Below are 7,155 nucleotides of genomic sequence, written 5' to 3' on the forward strand. Positions count from 1 at the left end.
CCAACAGTCGTCTACATATAGTCATAGCGAGGTCACCTTCTCCAGATATCTTTATATACTGTACTTCATACATGTCTACGTCATATTTCATGAAGGCATTTCGTTCTCAGTAGCTAAATCTGAAACAACAATCATGAAGGCGCATAAGACGTTGTCTCTAGTTTTTGCATTTGTATATTATATGTGATTTTTAGCACCAATATATACCCTGTGTCTACTTTATAATATATAATGAATGCGTGGTTTAACTGTGAATGTCTTGGTTCACATTAATAATTTTAAAATACCCCACTAACAAATCTATCATGGTAAAACTAAGCTTCTCTCGTGGATATTTCCTATATTACGATGCGTTTCAAACCAATACAGCTAAAATAAGATATCTGAACGTTGCTTACTAATTTAGGGCAAGGAAAAGCCTATATACGTGTGGTTGAGAGCCTTAAACCCACCTTTAAATGCCACTGCCGCCCACCACACCCAACTACTATACAATTATAATTAACACCTTATTCACAGTTATATATTCAGTTTTATCACCTTTCTAGCATACATCTCATTAACTTGGGGGTGTTGTGAGGGTAAATTAATACATTCATTCAGCAATGTGAGGGTTTGAGAGGGCGCACAGTGTACCATTCATGAGGGCGTCCTGGGCCACACTGACGGGCGGGCCAGGCCAGGCCGGCCCGGTCCACCACGTGACACAGCCGCCATGGCCCGCCAACCACCCCCAGGCTACACCGACCCACCTCCTCTCTTCTTATTACACTCACTACACACGCTACGCCGCCCTCCGCTCCCTCTTACCGCCATATATCAAAACTACCCGGTGTTACAAACCTTCAAACACGTGGAGGATCAGGCTGCTAATCCAAAATGCACCGAAATTAAGTATATTTCACTGAAAATTCCTGCAGTGTACTTCCTCACACAACCTCTCAATACACACCAGAGGAGTTACTGAATCTTCTCTAGCACAGGCTTTTTTATAGTGTCTTAACTGACATTGTCACGCACACGTGCCTCTTCTTATCACTTTGTAATATCAAAACAATATAATTCGTAACACATTCCCATTTTTATCAACTGCCGAAGGAAAATTTATACCGAAAGCAGAAATGGGTTACACGATAGACTCTCAACTGAGAGTGATGCGCGAGAAGTGACGTCATTGCGCAGACCCTGCTGGCCCGCATTGTGTGATTGGGCGGGATGGCTGTTCCTCCCGCCGCACCCCGCCTCACTCACCTTCAAACACAATTCTTACGCTTACCTCTACACTTATAACGGGAAAAAACAACGCGTTTGTTAGAAATATTTTAGATAAACATAATTATATAGCTTAGCAACACTATTTAAGAGGTATAGCAAAAGTAATGGGTATTTCATCTATCGTGGGAATAGAATGTAAAGCCAGTAGAATAGCTATGAGTTGGCTGAGCTATACAAAATTTGGCGCGTTTCGAATAAACTATATATCCACTACAGTAAAATAATCCTGAATCCCGTAAGGAAATTTATGGTATAAATATTATTCTATCTCTGATGCTACGCGTGAATAAAGATAAAAAATGGAAGGGAAGAGCTAGGCCGAGACTCGCCCCTGGTCCAATATCCAGCTAGGCCGCCATTTGTTCATGCGAGGTACGATGCTTCCACCATCACAGGTCTACCAATGGAGCTAAAAACATACCCACATTTAATTCCTCATTTCAGTACCTAAATCATGCATTATAAATAATATATGCCAATAGAAAATTATAAACTTGGCGAAAGTATGTGAATAAGGGAGAGCTTAAAGTAAAAAAAAAAAATGTGTGCATATATTATATTGATATTTAAAGTTCTGCGCCATAATATGTATAGCACTGTTTTTTGTGTCTAAAATATTAGTAAATTACGTATTTATAACCATTTAATAAGTTGTTTATGTAGTGTAATGTTCTATACTAGCGTCAAGCTGTGAATTTCTGCACTGCGGCAGTTTCGGAAATGTTTGTATCCCTGACGTATCACGTGAGGATCAAGCCGATTTGGTCATTCTTTTTAAATAATGAACATTGTACTCCATGTATGACTTGAATCATGAGATTGGGGATATTTTCTTATGTTTAATACTTCTCATACACACGAAATTAACTTGATATTGTACACCGGAAGTCTGTAGACCATGTGCGGTGGTCTTGTATTCTAAAAGGGCACAATACAAACGTAATTACATATAGAGAATATCCTATTTGAGTCTTATCGTTAATGTGACGTAACGATGAAATGTCTGTTAGAAATTCGTTTCACATTACAAATTTTCCTAAATAACAAACTTAACATTTATTGATGCTATACATTATCTCCGCATATAACTGCGACATTTAATTGTGGACAAAGAAGAGAGCACTGAAAACAGAACCCGCCTAAGATAATGTAATTATTGCATAATGGGCTCGATACCCAAGATTCAATAACCTCTCCCGGCTAACATACAGGATGTGCGCGCTCCATATACACCAATTAAACTAAGGTTTTATTAGTAATATTATAGAGGAGCAATACTGGATGAAATTCAGTTTGTGCGCATATATAAAATCTGAAATTCTGGAAGTTTAATATCTGAAAGACAAGAAAACTAGTTTAGTTAGTTAGTTCATTTAATATTATTCTCGTACCCATCTCATGAGCGGTAATGGAAATGGTTATTTTAATGGGCTCGGGAATCTAGCCTCAAAACTCGTTTAGCTAACTTCCAGACAATACTGATGAGCCATATAGTTATATAATTTGTTAACATATAACTATATCAACAGTATCTTCACAGTTTATCAAACTAACATAACAGTTAATTTGCCTATCATATTGCACCCATGCAGAGGAAGGAGGAGGTGTGGAGGGTAGAGTTACCTCCATATGTACTTCCTACAGTTAAACTGGGGAATAATTGGTTAATTTTGTTTACCAGACCACACACTAGAAGTTGAAGGGACGACGACGTTTCGGTCCGTCCTGGACCATTCTCAATTGGTTAATATTTCCTGCAGAAGATCACTTTTCAATTCAATATTTACACATTTCGAATTTGGATATATTTTATTTTCCTTCGTGGTTATACGTAATCATGTTATTCATCTCGTTATTTTCTTACTGTTTTACAAGACAATATCTGCAATTTCTTGCCCGAAACTCTATTCCTATTAGTGGCTTTAGGTATTGTATGTACTAGCTCTGTCTATAAATCCAACATTATGTTTGTCTATCATCAAAAATCCATCATCTATGTATGTACTTTTACCTGAATAAAATTTGAATTTGAATTTAAATTTGAATAATATCGGTTGCGTTAGGTACCGACACCAAAAGGTTGCACCATTAAAGTGTAGAGCTTCCAGATATGTAACTCTCCCAGCAGAACATGAGTTTTGCATGTTAATATCTTTATTAACATGCAAAACGCATGTTCTATTAAAACAACCTGTTTTAGCCCTAAATATGCAATCATAATTTAGTACATATATTACTGTAATAGGCCTAGGAAAAATTAAGCTTGTTTGTTGCCAAATATTATTTCATTAACGTCAGCGATAGTCAGTTTATATACTTTAGGTAGAGGATGGGTTGCCGCTGACAAGAATTAGGTTCTTTTGCGCTAAAACTTACAACTGAAAAATGTCTAGTTTTCCCCCCAAGCATGAATTTATATTTTAATGGACGCTCTGGGCCATCAAATTTTATTCCTTCTATGATTTGAGTCCTTTATTTTATTGTATATTTGTACCGTCAGCACTTATGAGGGATTCAGTCTCTGATGATGTAGTATGAATTATTCCCTAACACCTGTATATATGTTTTTACTGTAGTATTCCTAGTTTTCTTATTTTATTAACTCATGTCCGTGTTTATCACGTGTGTGTGTGTTTATTATTTGTGTATTTACTATTTAAGCATGCAGAATCAAACTATTAGCTCTTGGACCCCGCCTTTTCAATCAATCTATTTGTTCCTCTATCATATCTACTACATACTTATTTCTCTCTAACACGCACACACCCGTAGCAGCTGTCTAACTCTTGGGTACCTATTTACTAGGAGTATCAGGTGAAAGAAACTGCCCATTTGAATCCGTCTCGACCGGAAATCGAACCGGGGGCCTTAGGATTACGACCTCCGAGTGCTGTCCACTCAGCCGCGAGGTCCTGTACAGCGGTACAGTGTTCATGTGTACTCACCTAATTGTGCTTGCGGGGGGGTTGAGCTTGGGCTCTTTGGTCCCGCCTCTCTCAGCCTCAGTGTGTTGAAGGGTGGTGCAGCCGGCACCAGACTCCATCTGGCCGCCGCCGGGTGAGTGCGCACGAGCCGGCAGGACTCGTTGACCCTACTATAGTATCGACGTGGTCTCTACTTCCCGTCCACCTCACATCTGCCGAGGGCACCTCCTCCTCCTCTCCTCTTGCGGCGCAACCAATGTCCTTAAGCTATGGTCATCTATGCTATTTTGTCAGAAAAAAATAATAGTCGGCAAATGTACGTGTTCGTACTCAAGCTGAACGTTCAAAAGCTCAATAGTGAACGTTCAATAGTTCAAAAAGTGAATTCAGAAGTTTTGAGTATTGTAACATCAAAAACGTGCCAAAACGTGCAGTCGATATAAGCCTAACGTGTATGAATACACTCTGGCTTCCTGTCCCCCGACACAATGAATTATAATTATACGAGACGTGTTTAAAATTAGTTGTCTTTACATTTGAAGACGCATGCTCAATCCCTGCGAGGCGGGAAGGATTAGTGCTGTATTGCCATACTGAGTATGCATAGCGAAGTAATTAAGCCTAAACAAGAGGAAACTAATTTTCAGCGAGATTGGGGAAAGCTACCATCACTAGGACTCAAAGTACCATGAAATCCTGTAGGTGAGAAACCTATAGGTACCTGCAAGACCTCTCCATAACGCACTGAAGAAAATGCTGTGTGCATTATATATAGTGGCTTTATCAAATAAACAATTACTCTACCTGCTAAATATATCTATTTGATTTTGTGTATATTTTATAAATAACATTATTATTAAGAGACCCGTTACATTATTCACCTCTAGTGCCTTAACGCTAATCACAGACGAGAAAAGGTAAAGACATGTCCATGACTGAAATTAAACAATAAATAAATCACAGAACAACGAGACCCCTAAAAAACGAATCAGTGCACTTACACATGCACTGGTGTACAATACGGCGACGGAACGTACCCAAGTGAACGTGCTTAACACTAACCTCTCAGGCTTGCAGCAGGACGCAAGGAACTACTGGAGCCTAAGTGTCAACTCGTGAGGCGTCAAGAGTGAGTGAGGTGGCAGTTCGCAGCTACTCTATTCACAGAGTGGGTGCTGACATCTGGTGGTGGTCAGGGATTGTGAAGGGTCAGCCAACTAGCAGTACCATAGATACTTGGGTGCAAATCTATTTAAGGCCGAGTATCGCATGGAGGAGACTTTTGAGTGTAGATGAATGAACTTTCTGGGTAAGTACTGTATCACAAGAAAGCACTAAGCCAGTATGGCTATATACTGCATAGCACTCTTCCATTAGAGTCAGAGTTTCTAGACATCACTTAGAATGTTGTTCTGTCGAAGTGAGATTCGCCAATAATCCTCAGGGCATGGTTTTGATCTAGGTGTTGTACCGGTTTCTTCGGTTTTGTCCATTTCGTCCTCACCAGACCACATGGGCCCTTCGACCGTTCCCGATTTTCCAGTTTCCTCTTCGGGATTTTTAGGTTCTGTCCCATGGTGCTTCCCATTCCCTGCACTCGACTTTTTCAAGGATGCCTCGGCTTTGGGTTGTAGAGTTTGTTACCAATACTCACCTGATTCCGCAGGGTCGTTGGGGGGTCCTCTGAATCAGCGCACATCACGGAGTACGAAATCACAGCAGTCTGGCATGCACTGCGGATACTTTATCTCCCAGCAGGCTCCACTTCATGCAGTTCACATTCAGGGCATGTCCTATATTCTGGAGGATGGTCTCTCATTTTCGATATGGCCTGCATCTCCTAACAATGGCTTCGCAAAATGTTCGGCCACCCTAAGATGGACCTCTTCGCATCGGTTTCTGGGCTGTGGTCCCATTCATTGATCGCGAGACTTTAGTTGTGGATGCTTTTCAGTTGGACTGGAGTCAGTGGGGGATTTCCTTATCTATTCCCTTCGGTTCTGCTCCTGCTCCAGGTTCTTTTGGCTGCCTTTTGACTGGGCTAGCCATGATTTCCGGATCTTATAACCAATTATCCTAACTAGTGTTTTATGCGGCTTCGCCTCTTTCAGCAAATCGACCCGTAGAAGAGGTTTCCAGACAGTTCGAGGCACTCTGCTGATCTATACTTTTAGCTCTCGGTATGGTCTGCAGGTGGTCGATTTTGTTGCAGCAACATTACTGGGTTTCTTGGCGCTCCTTCCACCTTTTTCTGTTGCTGCCTTTCCTGTTTCTGTATGCAGCCCTTTAATTTATTTTTCTCTTGGTTGTTTACGAATAGGCTTTTCATGCCGAATGCATTCAAATGCATCTTGATCTGCTCTGGGCTTGTGTGGCTTTGAGGCAGTTCACTCTTCCCTACCATCACATTTCCTTAGGGTTTTCTTTCAGCTGTCCCCTACTTTTCGTGAGCACCCTTTTTGTTTTTCTAGGTGGTGAAATATCACCAAGGAGCCCTCCCAATCAGTAGTGAATGCATTGAAAGGCCTTCCTCCGATTGGTCCTTGGAACCCTTTCCTCCGATTGGTCCCTTTCACATTCAGAGGATTTGGTTTTCAGAATTCGTAGCTGAATGACTGATTATATCACCTCTGTCAATTTATATTGTAGTTATATGTTTTTGCTACAATATACCTATGTATATATGCTAAATAATAATAATATATGCTAAATTTTGCTACAATATACCTTTTCATCTTACCTGGTATGTTAGATTAAGGACCTGTCCAAAATGCTAGTGGCTTTGCAAGAATGTAAAAATACCACTCTCAGGTAATTTCACATATGCATTGTACATTCTCTCAAATACAATTATTATTATTTTGGGTTGACCACCATTCTAGTAGGTTAGGGGTAACATACTATTTCCTGCATCTCTTTTTTAGAGGAAGCCAGGTCTTGATCTCTGGTAATCAGT

At 40.3% G+C, this 7,155-nt stretch overlaps 1 protein-coding gene across 2 annotated transcripts in view; it reads right to left on the reverse strand.

Annotated features, from left to right (window-relative positions):
• LOC123766735 (KAT8 regulatory NSL complex subunit 1) overlaps positions 1 to 1,142 on the reverse strand; it is a 114,251-nt gene extending 113,109 nt beyond the window's left edge. Inside the window, exon 1 of one of the 2 annotated variants that reach the window (XM_045756045.2) lies at positions 844 to 1,142. The gene's annotated coding sequence lies outside the window, so the exon portion shown is untranslated. Of the gene's footprint in view, positions 1 to 540; positions 689 to 843 lie in introns of those variants that run through there. The other variant, XM_045756046.2, reaches the window with a different exon arrangement.
• Positions 1,143 to 7,155: the final 6,013 nt, after the last annotated feature.

The sequence above is a fragment of the Procambarus clarkii genome, chromosome 60 (genome assembly GCF_040958095.1).
Source record: "Procambarus clarkii isolate CNS0578487 chromosome 60, FALCON_Pclarkii_2.0, whole genome shotgun sequence".
Classification (NCBI taxonomy): Eukaryota; Metazoa; Arthropoda; class Malacostraca; order Decapoda; family Cambaridae; genus Procambarus; species Procambarus clarkii.